General features: G+C 40.9%; 1 long non-coding RNA gene across 1 annotated transcript in view; it reads right to left on the bottom strand.

Moving 5' to 3' along the window:
- Positions 1 to 243: 243 nt before the first annotated feature.
- LOC131383857 (uncharacterized) overlaps positions 244 to 14,726 on the bottom strand; it is a 97,110-nt gene continuing 82,627 nt past the window's right edge. The window contains exons 2-3 of the long non-coding RNA XR_009214251.1: positions 1,025 to 1,178; positions 244 to 376 (exon numbers count right to left, since the gene is read on the bottom strand). This is a non-coding gene — a long non-coding RNA (uncharacterized LOC131383857). The remainder of the gene's footprint in view (positions 377 to 1,024; positions 1,179 to 14,726) is intronic.

Below are 14,726 nucleotides of genomic sequence, written 5' to 3'. Positions count from 1 at the left end.
GAGTTAATGGGTGCAACAATAACCTTTAAGGAAGTTTTGATTAATGTATTAAATTATATACAAAACTTAGTTAATAAAAATACCTTTAAACATTTTAAACAACATTTATACATTTTTTTTCTATCACTTTCTAGCTGTCTTGGTCTGTTTGTGTTGCCATAAAGGAATACCTGAGACTGGGTAATTCATAAAGAAAAGAAGTTTATTTGGCTCACAGTTCTGCAGGCTGTACAAGAAGCATGGCACCAATTTCTGTTTCTGGTGAGGGCTGCTTCCACTCATGGCAGATGGTAAAGGGGAGCCAGCTTGTAGAGGTCCCATGGCAAGAAAGAAAGAGAACATGCGGTGTTTGGTTTTTTGTCCTTGCGATAGTTTGCTGAGGGAAAAAAAAAAAGAAAGAAAGAGAAGGGAAGTGACACACTTGTTAACAACCAGTTCTTCAGGGAACTAATAGAGCTAGAACTCACTGATTACAGTGAAGATTGCACCAAGCCATTCATGAGGGATCTGCCTGTGTGATCCGAACTCCTCCCATTAAGCCCCACCTCCAGCACTGGGGATCAAATTTTAACTTGAGACTTGATGGGGCCAAACAAACCATATCCAAATCATACCACTAGCCCCGGGACCTAGGTCAGTTAACGTCTCTAATCTTTAAACAGGAATACTAATTCCTCTTGGTAGGTTGTTGTGAGAATTACAATAAAAATATACAGAGCAGTGGGAATATTACTTGACACTAAACAATAAATAATTGCTGCCATTATAATATTCTTATAGTTATTGACTACCAAGGAATTTGTTTCTGCATGTGATATAAATGAGGTACAGAGAAGTAGAGTGCCTTGCAGACCAGAGCCTAGTCTCTCTGGGACCTATCATCAACTTGTGAGCGCAGAATCTGCTCCTGCCTGTAGACACAGCTTCCCATCAACCCAGTGAGAGCGCCCAGAAAGTCTTTCCCCCTTTCCATGGTTCATTCTAAATGAAATCAACAGACATTTACTGAGCTCCCACTATGCACCAAATACAGAGGTTTGTAGAGGACACAGTAAGGAGGAAGACAGGCCTCTGCCCTCCAGAAGCTTGGCTGCAGTTCTTGCAGGGAGAAGAGCCCCTCGTAACCAACAGACACACAGTGCAGACACGGATGAGGGCCATCACTGGCCCCAGTGGACCTGGGAACACACAAAGGGGTGAGGAAGAGAGACAATCAGTGAAATTAGATGGGTAGTTCATCTTCCTAGGTCAAGTTTGGGTAGTAGAAAACCCAGAGCAGCTAAGGTATGAAATACTAAGACCATGGACTAAGCTAGAGGGCCCATAATGTGTAAAATTTGCATGTTTGGGTTGCACAGATTGATGTAACTAAATCAAAGCCATCAAATACAGCTAGATTCTGCCACTCCGTACGATGACTTCTATGTAGGGCAGGAATGGGATTTTTACAGAACTTGAATTTCTGCTCTACTTTACCCACTCTTAAACATTTGTATGTAGATTATTTCATTGGATTTTCATAACCAAACATGGTACTTGGGATTTTTTCCTGCCAAGCCAGGTTGATAGAGTTTAGCTAAATGTTTGCCGGTATTGTATGATTTGACAGGCTTTGAAGACAGCCTTCCAAAAGCTCTCCATCTCCCAGAAATGTCACTGTCACTAATACATTACTTTGGGTTAACAAGTGGCTCCAGGAACTTCACATGTTAAGCTGACTGTCATTTGTGAATTTTGTTGTGATCTAGTTAATTATCAACTTAATAATTAGAGAAAGTACAGAAAAAGCAACCACTTAATGAGCACCTGGTATATGCAGAAGCAAGGCTAGTGGCTAGGGCACAACAATGAATAGGACAATCCCTGCCCTACAGTGGTTCCCAGCTTAATGCCTGGAAGTAGGAAACTTTTGAAACCCGCAGCACTGCTGGAGGGAGGCAGGTTTGCTAAGGCCCTGTGGTAGGGCCCTGGGTGATTCAAGGTAGCATGAGGGCCCCAGCACTTAGTGACGAAAAAGATAAGAAAGTGCTTAATTGAATTTTAGCTATTTTACAATCTGATCTGGAGTAGCCTTGTTTCCTAGACTTGTCAAGGCCCTTCTCACCTTGTTCTCCTAAAACTTCAGCATTATACTATCCCAATCCGGAGTGTTCATTTAGGTGTCCTGTTAACTTTGCCTGCTGAGTATCTTAACATCATCCACTCCTCTCAGGCCTACCACTCCAATGTTGGGCCCCCATTTCCCTGCCTCCAGTCTCATGGCTACCCACCGCTCACCCTATACTGCAGCCAGCGTGTCCTTCTGAAACACTAAATCTGATCTTTCTCACCTTCTCTAATTCTGATCACACCACTTCCCAAGTAAAACCCTGCCACACACCTGCACATTCTAGTTCCCCAGCACATACAGAGTTCTCACTCTGTATACCTTTCCTAATAAACTCACACACACACCTGTGAGTTCTAGCCAAAATGAACCACAAGCCCAAAGAGGATATGTGTATTTTTATTTTTAATAATTACCACCAGATTTCTTTTCTGAAAGCTGTGGCAACTATTTCTCCCCTTCCTCACTGACCCTTTTAATTATGCTAACCTGATGTGTGATCTTATTGCTTAAATAAGATTATTTTCCCCCGACCTCTAGTGAAGCTGAGCATATTTTTACCTGTTGATTGAAAATGAGGATTTCTCCTTTATAAATTGCCTGTTCATAATCCCTGCTTAATTTTCTATCAGAGCGTTTTTCCCTTTTTATCCATTTGTAGATGCTCTTTGTGATATTAACTTTTAAATTTTCTAGTAAACAATGGTTAACAAATATTGAGTGCTTTATGTGCCAGGCACTGCTTTCCCCAGTAAACTGTGGGTCTTTTGATTTCATTCCTGTTACATTTTTCTAAACATAAATTAATAAATGCTTTATGAATGATGGATAAATGAATGAGTTAATTGAATGAATGAAGTATGTAAGTTTTATCTCCTTTCAAAGACTGACTTTTTGATCAGGGGCTATGTTGTTACGTGATTTCTCTGTATTCTTTTTTAGCTCTCCATCTCTTTTTCCTGATCCTTCCAACTGTCATTCTATGCCTCTTGTTTGACCAGGAAGAGGTACACCAGACACAGTTAATAAATGATTACAGAATGGGAAGAATGCCGCTCTCTCCTGTAAGTGTTGAGCTGTGGAAAGGGGCTTAGAAAACACACACCTGGAGTAACAGCAGGAAATGCTTCTTGTTTTATGAATTGTATTGGGGGAGCAGTTATTAGTTACTTTAAAATGGCATGTACAGCACTTAGGGACATAAAGGATCTTGGCAATGAGGCAACTAAAATTTTAGTATTATTTCTTTAATATACTGTATCCTGCTGGGAGTACTTTAAAATTCTTTCAGGCTTATTTATGAAGCACCCACCAGTCTGCAGAACTCTTGGGAGATTTGCTGTCTGTTCCAACTCCCACAAAAAAAGGAGTGGAATATACAATTGAACAAAGCAGAATTCCAGAAAAATATTAAACCAGAATCAGAGAGATTCTCCGTAAAAGCATGGATTGGATGACTTTCTTTTAATTTTAGAAGAGTCTTACATTTGAATTTACACTACTACATGACTGTGTGATTTAAGGGTAAGTTCTCTCTCGATATTCCCACCCCATCGTTCTACTGAGGCTACAAAACAACCTCAACCGCTCTTTTCTTGCTTGCTTTTTCCCCCTAGTTTGCTTTTAATAGTCCCTTCTCTTATATGACTCTTAAATAAAGTAAGTGCATTTGGGATACTTTGTGTGTTACTTGCAGATAAAACACTTAAGTGTTTCTTTTGGAATCAAACACAGCTTCCTGAGGAAATAACTGAAATCATGGAGTTGTTGAAAAAGCCGATAAGCAAAATTGAGTTGCCAGAAAAAAAGTCATCTGTTTTTGAACAAAGCATCTAAAGCAGCCTTACAAAGAAACACATGCAGAAAGACCTAGGCCTAGAGATGGCTTTAGTTGCACCCTAAATACCAGGCTATAGGCAATGAGAAAATCAAGGTTTTAATAAGAATGAAGAGCACGACCAGGTTCAGCAAACTCATCAGGAATGACTACAAAGCCATTTCCCTGAAGACAGATTCATGACATCTGGCTTAGACGACTCGCCTGTCCTCTGGCTGGAAGCAGAGGTCCAGGCAAGATGATCAAAACACTGGTCCATAACTTATTCTAGCCTGAGGATAATCACTGACATCAGACGTTAGTGAGTCTTAGGCAGGATCAATTCATCCAACCATTCATTCATTCATTAGTCAATGAATATTTATAGAGTACATACATTTCTAGTAATACGCTATGTCCTTATGCAGGGCACAAGTCTCTATTCCAAATCTAGCAGGGGCAGCTAAGTCAAATGTCTACAGAAGACAGGCAGGTAACATAAATGGGGCAGGCAAGGTGGAAATTGGGAATGTGGTAGGTGGAAGACTAGAGACTGCATCTACAAGAGGTTGCTCTTATTCAGATCCACTGATTATTTCCATAAGGGAACGCAATTTCAGTATAGCCTCATTTTCAAAACCGAAGCCTCAAATCCAAATTTTATTATGAAATTTCTTCTTTTGAAACATTAGCAACTAATTATGATTTTTTTTTAAATACTAGGTCAGCAAAGCAAAACATGACTGCAAAGCCAAATTTGACTGGAGCAGCCTGTTTACAACTTTCGGCACAGAACATTACATAGTGTTTACAAACACAGGCAGTGAATTTCACAAAGTGGTGCCATTTCTCCCCCCTCCTCCCATCAAGTTTTGAAGACATTTGAAGTATAGAACAGCTACTCATAAAATATGTTTGACACACACAGAAAAACCTTTTTTTAACGGTTAAGATATGATCCTGGAAAACTCTCCATTTTGAGTGTCTAGGATTTCCTACGCAGTGACTAAAACATATTAATAGGAAACTTTCTAATCAAATGTCTTACTACCTACATGTCATGGATTCTCTTGCTGTGTGTGTGTGTGTGTGTGTGTGTGTGTGTGTGTTTTACAAGGCTGTCTCAAGATCTAGATGCTAACCCTTTGCTTATTCTGAAATCCAGGCACTCTTGGCACTGTAAATCCACAGTAATTTTTACCAAGGGGACAGTAAGCTTTTCCTTTTTCTGGAGATTGCCACATTCTCTCTCTCTAACCGCGGGAAGCTTGTCACTCTTGATCCTCAGCCCCAGCCAGAGTGTTGCATCCACCTACCACTAGCCTAGACTGCAACTGTGTGCAAATTAGGAAGGGACCCTTAAGGCTTTACTAATACTTGCCGGAAAGATGTCAGAATATACAAATATCCCACTCCATCAAGAATGGGTCCTGTGCCCATCTCCTCCAGGGGCACTTTCTCTCCAATTCATCCTCAAATCCCGCCCCCCCACCCCCACCCCACCGCTTTCTTTTTGGCACCTCATAAACCTTGGACCTGAGTTTCCAACTTCCCGTTTTCACAATTAATTAACTAGTCATAAAGAAGAACCTGAACTATGTGCTCCCATCCCCAACCCCAGGTCTAGATCTTGTAAAAGATTGACAGGCAAGGTCACCGTTACTGAGCTGTGTGAGAGAGATGCTTCGAACAAACTGAAACAGAGAGGATTGCGTATGTGGTAAGTGGCAGCTTTCCAGTGACTCTTGAGTGCAAGCTTTAGAAAAGAGGCTGAAAGGCTGGGTGCAGTGGCTCACACCTGTAATCCCAGCACTTTGGGAGGCCAAGGCAGGCGGATAACAAGGTCAGAAGTTTGAGACCAGCCCAGCCAATATGGTGAAACTCTGTCTCTACTAAAAATACAAAAATTAGCCAGGCATGGTGGAAGGTGCCTATAGTGCCAGCTACTTGGGAGGCTGAGGCAGAAGAATCGCTTGAACCCAGGAGGCGGAGGTTGCAGTGAGCTGAGGTTGTGCCACTGCACTCCAGCCCGGGCAACAGAGGGAGACTCTGTCTCAAAAAAAAAAAAAAAAAGAAAAGAGGCTGAAAATGGGGGCTGGGGTTGGGGGGCACAATGGCAAATTAGTTCAACCCACCCTAAGACATATTTTTGGTTTGATTTTGTTTTCTCCTGCACATCATTTTCTAAAGTTTGAATCTGAATGCTTTACGACTTTAACCACTCCTCTCAATTGTCATTATACACAATTAATTAATTAAGAAGTAGATTCTGCTATTAAGACCAAGACCCAAAGTACCTGTGACTTCAATAAAACAAGAGTTTGTTTTTCTGTTATGTGGCTGCCCAAGCATAAGCATTACAGAACTGGAATAATGGGTCTGTGGTGTGAGGGACTCAGGACCCTTCTATATTGTTACTCAACTATCTCTAAGGCATTGTGCTCATTGGAGTGGTTGAGGGTCACTCATTACCACTTACCACCAGCTATAGATTGCAGCCACTAAGTAATAGGGAAGGGGAAGCGGGGTGGGGCGGCGGGGTGGGGCTGGGGGTGGGGGTGTGTCCATTCCTCATCATGGTACAATTCAGAAGTTACACACATCATTTCTGCAAATATTTCACGGTCCAGAACTGTGCTTCGCCTGGTTGCAGCAAAGCCTGAGAAGCATGGTGTGTATTCTGAGCAGGACTCCATCACTAATATTGGAAGTGCACCGGTAGCCTCTGCCAACCTTTTACCTGCTCAGAGTTTCCTGAGAGAACAACGTAAGTGACTTTTCCTATTGCCCATCACAGGCCTCCCCAGTACAGGTATCCCCAGGTGAATGTTGATTTAGTTTCTCGGAAACAAAAGTGGCCAGTTAACTAATGCTAATCATATACAGCAGTTTTAAGGTAATAAAACTTTGAAAAAAAAACAAAAAACAAAGGAAAGCAGTGCCACCTTTTGTTTGTCTGCTAGTGACTGGCTCAGGTTTGGCTTCATGGCCTTGTAACTGAACAGAGCAGAGGCAGTGCTCACACTCCTTGCTCGACTCAGAAGCCAACTACAGTCTGCAAAATCTGCTTTTCAAAATATGCAAATTAAGGTCAAACAACCCTACATCTGAGATTTAATGGCTAATCTGTTCAGACAGCTGCTTCTTAGCCATTAAATTACAAGGTGACTGAGTTCATTAAGATTTTCACACACAACTAACTCCTCAAATTGTATCTCATACTTTTCTAAGACTTTCATGGGCAAAGCTAGTCAGATGAGCTATGGTTATAGCAGAAAGAGGCAATCTGTCGCCATTTGTTTTCCAATAGACAAAGAGGCATTATTTTCAGGTTGATTAAAACTGGTCACTCAAGCCAAATTCCAGGATGAGGTCATGAAGATCAGTCACTGTGAGGTTTATTGCCAAAGGCAACTGGGAAAAAAAGAGTCCAGTTTTCTTTGCTAAAAGACATATTGCCAAAAATTCAAATTAAACTTTAAAATTATACTACCCTTCTCCATGTTATCCCATACATATTAAAAATAACAAAGCCAAGCACATGCCCTTAAACATTAGTCTTATGCGTGGACATTGTTTAGTATTTACATTGGGTTAAATACTAAACATTGGGTTAGTATCACTGGGTTAAATCAGTCATTGTTTATTATTTCTGCTGTTCTCCTTATCTTCTCTGAAAATGGAAACCTATTTACTTTATAAAACTACACTTACAAGCAAAATATTTTGGAACCTGTTTCATTCTGCTCATATAATGTACTTAACATTATTATTAAATATTAGAGAATTTTAATAAGTGATAACTTCACCACTCATACTTTCTGATATTTAGTATAAACTACTTTATTTCCACCAAAATACCTTACCAATGAATTAAAATTACTGTGAATTCTTAAAACACCTCTGACTCTGGTAATATAAGCATGTTATAAGAAAATTTCACAAACTAAAAACAATAACAAAATAGCTCTTCTACCAAGCAAGAATTTGGAATCGGCAAAGAGTTTTAGCACTTTGGTAGGCCCAAATGGGAGGATTGCTTGAGGCCAGAAGTTCAAGACCAGCCTGGGCAACATAGCAAGACTCCATTTGTACAAAAAAAAATTTTAATCAGCCAGGCATGGTGGTGTGTGCCTGTAGTCCCAGCTACTTAGGAGGCTGAGATGGGAGCATCACTTGAGCCCAGGAGGTTGAGGCTACGGTGAGCCATGATTGTGCCACTGCACTCCAGCCTGGGTGACAGAGTGAGACCCTATCTCCAATTGTCTTTAACACTTTTTGTTAAGAGACAAGGTCTTGCTCTGTTGTCCAGGTTGCTGTGCAGTGCAGTAGTACTATCAGAGTTCATAGCTCAGTGCAGTCTTGAACTCCTGGCCTCAAGAGAGCCTCCTGCCTCAACCTCCTGACTAGCTGGGACTACAGGTGCTGGCCACCACCCAGCTAATTTTTCAAAATTTATTTTAAGTTTTTTTAGAGATAGGGATCACACTATGTTGCCCAGGCTGGTCTCAAACTTCTGGCCTCAAGAAATCACTGTGCGTCAACCTCCTGAGTAGCTGAAATTACAGGTGCGAGTCACAGCACCTGGTTCAATTTACTCCTCATGTAGCATATATAGTACAAATTTAAGGAGCAAAATGAACTAGCATTGTTTGAACGTAAACACAAGTCATTCAAGGTGAAATAATTTATTGCTAAAACCATGAATTGTTAATTTACGAGCTCATGATTTTTTTAAAAAGTGATCAGCGTTGGACTAAAACTGTCTTTTCTAACCAGTATGACCTTGAAATTCACAAGGGAAAAAAAATGACTTTAAGTTGTAATTAATGAAAACCAATTATACATTGAATTATCGTGAATTCAAAAGGAAATAATTATGAGGCTTTAAAAAGTTCAATTGGTTCTTAGAATGTAACAAAAGCTTGAAAACATTTGAAAAAGTTCTACCTACTTGCTTCATTATTTATAAGTGAGAAAAACTGTCAGTAACCTAAATATCTTTTTATATGGTATGCTTAAAATGTCATTAAATGCGGCACTCAAAAGAATATGAAATATTAATAACATAGAAAATTATTACAATAGAATTCTAACTATAAAAAATAAGTAATCAGGTGTTTTTCCCTCAAAGGAATAAATCACTGATCTGGGAAAATAATTTTGGTTGTCATCCATAGAAACTGAGAAACACCCACATTTGATGCCCATGGCCCTGTGCTGTAATTTTAACAGGGAAATGCAGCAATGTAAACCTCGAGTGAAATTTTCTCGGGTGGCATTTACTTGAAATCCATGCACGTTAATGACTTCTCCTTCCAGTGGGTCCCCAGGATCCTAGATATGACAGGTTTGGTGAATGAGCTGGACTCTGTGGGATGCAGACGAGAAGCACCTTCATTTTTCTTCACTTTGATCATTAGGTATCTTCTGTCAGATCTCCCTGCTCTGCCTCTGGCTGACAGCTTAGGCATCTCTCCTAGATTTCCAGTCCCTTTCAGATGTTAAAATGTTTTCTTTCCAGGCAAAATAATAACAAGTCCAGTGTGATAAAAATGAAAACTTTGATCTCTCTGGAGTCTCTCCCCCGCCCTCCACAGACCAGCAGTGGGGAAGGGGGTGGTCTCCTCCGTATCTTCACAACGCCTCCATGTGGCTCCTCCACTTTTCTTCTCTCATTCACTATGCACCCTTTGGCTCCTCCAGGGTTGGAGGAGGTTGGCAGGGAGAGGACCGGTAAGGGGGTAAATAGGTTTGACTCAATGGGTGCTGTTGTAACTTGGTGTTACTGACCCCTACATGGCAGATGTGCCAAAGCTGGCTTTCTCTTTTGGGGGTTCTTTGCAGACTCTGCCCTCAGATACGTGAATCACTCTATGTGCTTGATGTGCTCCCCCGATAGCTGCTTACTCCCACTGCCCCAATCATGTTTCTGGTGGGATATTCCACAGGCTCTTCAAGCAAAGGTAGCCACACTGGCCTCACCTCGAGGGAGGTACAGCCACCATCACCTCCACTGCTATCCCTCACTTCGCTCTGCTTCAGGAGCAAGTCCAGAGGACCTCACACCTTAGAAGTTTCTAGGCAGAAGTCAGGCCCCAGATCCTCCAAACTCTGGGAGTCATGTGTCAAACTCTTCTGTGAACTCTCTCAAGAGACTCCACTCCCGTGCCAATGCCTCCTAAGGGTTTATGGACCCCCCTCACTCAGCTTGAGGTGGGAGAGAGCAGCATTCTCCTCTCTCCCACTGGGAGGATAGGGGCCACACCACAGAGCTCAGCATCTACCAGACTTTTAAGAAATCCTCATTCTCAATTCTTCACTAAGCATAGAAGAAATAACAGACGCACTGTGGAGTCACCTCTTAGCAATTACTATAGAGGTAATCTAGCACCTCCTTTTAGAATATGGGGGTACATGCCATCTACTGTTCTCAGCTTTGCAGCCTCAATTGAAATTAAGAAAAATCATGTTTTCCTTCTAGGGATGATACCTCTTATTCATTAATAAATAAATTTTCTCTACCACCTCTGCTCAATACCAGTGGATTATTCTAAAAATTAAATGGTAAGTCAGTTTCAAGTACTTTGGGTTTTCTGCTCAATCACTCCAAGATCCTTGAGGCTTTCTTAAATAGAATATAGGAATACTTACATCAGTTTATTTTCTGCAATGACTCATAACTGGGCTTCAGACAGGACCAGGCTTCTCTGCTGAACTGGTAAGGCAGGCCTGCCAGAAGGGTTTGCTTTGTTTTGTTGGCTGAAAAAGAAGAGACGCAGGGTGCCCAAGATGCAGAGGCCAGGAGATGTTGTGAGGGAACATGGCAGAGTCTCAGTGATGTTCCCCTTGGCCAGCCCCATAAATTTGGGTTTGAGTCCTATGGAGAAAGTGGCTACTGGCACACATGAAAGGAACTGTCTTCATAAGGGATTCTGAGACACTGTGAGACATGAGGATGCAGGCAGGGTGAGGAGGAGGGGTCTTCTCTCCAGTTAGGCATAGGGCACAGCACGCCTTCGGAACACTAAGAACTCAGAAGAGGGCAGCACGCTGGTGCATGCAGCTTTGGGGTGGTGTCAAGAGTCAGCATCTGTGGCCAGAACATCAGTCGAATCTCAGTGGTCTCCCATGACAGTGGCAGTGGATATTAATTAGCTAGATCCTAGAAAACTCCTCAAGGAGAGTTAATCCAAGTATCTTGTATGTATTCAACCAGCTCCAAATGTAGGTTCTCTGGGTAATATTCAATCCCCCTCCAAATGTAGCTCTTCTCATTTAACCAAGTCATACAACTTGATATAAAATACTGACAAGATAACAGGATAGCTTCAGTATCAACTACCATTTGAGAAAAGAGAGAACACAATAGTTCCTGGACTATGACATATATTTTTTTCTGCTGGACAGGAACAGCAGGGACTCCATGCCTTGGCAGTCCTTGATCTACCTATCAGCTGCCCCAGCTTCTGCTCTTAGGGGAAAAATCTCCTTTGCTCATGGATTTCCTTGATCACTCAATCTGCTTTCTGAAGCTCTCCCTCAAGACCTCCCTCATGGGCATCTCAGACGACACAGTATATGCAAACAAGGCAGCAATAAATAGAGGGCAAAGATATTGCATGTGTCTCCTCTGCTCATGTGCATGCTCTATTTTTCCATCAGAGTTTACATACACACATTTGAAGATAAAATTTTTAAGAAATCCAGATGACAGCAGCAGAGCATTAAACCAAGCATGGAACCCTTCTAAGCATTGGGCCCTCTGTGACTCCACAGGCTGCATACCCATGAAGCTGGCCCTGCCTGTGTCATTACGTAGTAGGCACTATTCTAAATGCTTTATATTTTCATGAATTTAATCCTTTCAATATGGTGAACAATTCATATTTCTACTATATGATGTTCTCGGACTAACTGCGGTTTGGTCAGGATTTATCTGAGTGTGCCTTTGCCTGAAGCTGTAATGTCAAAATGTCACTTCTTACGGTATTTCTGCTTAGTATGTTTTCAGGTGAAAAAGTCATAAAGACAACAAAAGGAGACATTGCTGAAGAAATGGTATAACTTTTAAAGATTTGCTACAGCAGAGAGTTGTCAACCAAATGGTCATTATATGAGGTAAGTCTGTATTAATTATGATTACATGGCTGAAAAACATGCTAAGTAAGATTCTGGAAATCAGGTTTCATCTATTTTTGCTCTATTATCTTTAGTATACAGAATTCATTGCCATCATGACTGCTCAGAAGATGACTGCTTCAATGTAGGCACCACATTTACAGTCTAAGGAGAAAGAAGGAAAGTAACCCATCCTTGAAGACTTCTTTCAACATTTCAGCATCCACAACTGTGTTCTCTTTAGCTGCAGGGGAGTCTGGAGAGGTGTGTCTTTTAGCTTTTCAGTCTCTCTAGTAGAGAAAGGCAAGGGAAAGCGTTTGTGAGAGGCTCTTGGATAGGCTGTCTGCAGTGTCCACCTCAGTCTGCCCCTTTGGCTCCACAACATTCACGCCTTTCCTTATTTCCATATATTCATTTCATATGGAATATGTTTATCCCTTCCCCCAAGAAGCACAACCCTCAACTCTCATTTAGTTACTACATCCAGATCCAAGTCTAGAATCTCTCTGTGGTATCCAGTTCTCTCCAACAGTTCTGATTATGGTTGCATGGGACCATAAAAATTAAAGATATCCAGTCTAAACATACCCAGTATATAATGGTAGGGGAAGAAACAGGATAACTACAGTCAAAACTCCCATTTGGAAAGGTATGGATAAGAAACAAACAGCCCATATTACATCCTGCTGGACAGGAAGAATGAGGCTCTTGCCTAAGACCCAAGCTCTGCCCTCCCGGGAAACCTTCATCATTTATTTTCCCTTGCCTCCTGGTTATCCATTTTGAAGGAGACATTCCCTGCGAACTGCCATAGCTACGTCTGAAATTAAAATTTAGAAGGATTTTCTTCCAGCATGCTTCTCAGCTTTTGCAGACATTTTTTCAGTCCTAGAGGTCAGTTAGTGACAAGCTGTCAACCAGTCTTGAGTTTGTTTTTGTTTCATTGTGTTTTTTGTGGTTGCTTTGTGGTTGCTTTGCAGTTGTTTTGCAGTAGAATCTCCCCATAAAATAACTAGGTTTCTCTATTGATTTGCTTTCACTTGCCCCTTCAGAACTACTCTCTACCAATCTCAACCCTGATGTGTTCTGGGAAGCTGACCTAAATTCCTGGCCTCAATGTTTCCCCCACTCTCTGACTTTCTATTGGGTTTGGCCAATAAAGGGAACCTGAAGGTCATCCCAGGGAGAGAGGAGAGGGAGATCAGGATGTCTTTTTCACCAGATTTCTTTCTGCTGGGTTGCCATGGTCCTACCAAAGACAGCAGCTCATATCAAGCAGCCTTCTCTGAATTCTGATAACTGCTCCCTCCCGTGCCCCTCAGGTCCAGGAATGGAAATGATTCCCTGCTAGTACTCACCCCGGAGTGCTGCACTCATTGGGGTTCCCCTACACCCTCTTCACATCTTTGTCAAGTGTTCCTTTTCAAAACTCTCCTCAAACCATCCAAATTCAGCGTGCTACCTATTTCCTGCCAGGATTCTAATGCTACAACATCCAGTTTATTTGTTTATGTAGGTATATGTATTCTGGAAAATTACATGATATTATGAAAAGTTGCATGAGCTATTTCAGAGACTTGAAATTTATTCTTACTCAGCAGATGGGGAATCGAACCGATTGTGCATTATAATACAGCCAAATACATATTATTGTTACTATATAGCCAAAAGTCATATAAGTTTGAAAGTAATAGACTAATGATGCAATAAGATGAATATGCCATTCAAATTCATGGATGGTTTTAAAAATTAGTGACAGATAGGTATATTATTATTTCTTCCATTTTACGATTGGGGAAAGTGAAGGCAGAGAAGTAACTTGGCCATGGTCATATGATAAATAGCCAAGCTGGGATTTGACCCCAAGGAGTTTGTCTCCAAAGCCTGGCCTTTTAACTCCACCCACTGTTTCTCCAGGCAGTACCTGGAAATAGTTGGACTTCAGGCAGGTTGGTCAGGTATGGCACAAATATTGGAAACCTCAGATCTGAAATTTTAAAAGCAACGTGGTGCCATGTAATTTCTTACAGTTAAATAAAGAGACAGTTTGGGACCTGAGAAACTGAGATCTTTTGAAAACTATGGGATTCTATGACTTTTAGAAACTAACCACCACATTCAGGTTGAGTTAGTTTCCCCTTTCTCTATGTTTCCATGACTTTGTGAACACACCCTATTTTAGCTTGTATTACAGTGTTTTAATTGGTTTTATATGTCTGTTGTCTTCTGGTTTGTGAGCTCTTCAAGGAAAAAAAAATATGTCTTACTCATCTTCACTAATGTTCTATAATATGTGTCATTTAATGAAGGGCCAATTAATATCTGGTCTATAAATATTCATCTAATCATATCTTAATTTAGCATCCATAAAGCTAGTTACAATGTACGTGAACTTCCATTGGTTTTATTGTCATTGGCCACTACATATTTTAGGAGGCAATTAGTATTTGTATTCTTATCAGTATTGAGACAAATATTAAGATTTAATATAGACATATATAAAAAACTAATAGCTAGGCAACAAGAGATTAAAAATAACAAAACAACAACAAGAATAAACAAAAAGCTGGTTTCCCTAAATTAGACTTTAAAAACATGAATCAAAAAAAGGGATTTTATTAATTATATCCTAAAAATGTTCTGGTTTATATCCAGCTCAGTTAGCCCCTTTAAGGATCTGCT

This window comes from Hylobates moloch, unplaced genomic scaffold (assembly GCF_009828535.3).
Source record: "Hylobates moloch isolate HMO894 unplaced genomic scaffold, HMol_V3 SCAFFOLD_6, whole genome shotgun sequence".
In the NCBI taxonomy this organism is placed as follows: Eukaryota; Metazoa; Chordata; class Mammalia; order Primates; family Hylobatidae; genus Hylobates; species Hylobates moloch.
Note: the sequence above shows the minus strand (reverse complement) of the source record. Positions and strands in the feature narration are given on the sequence as shown.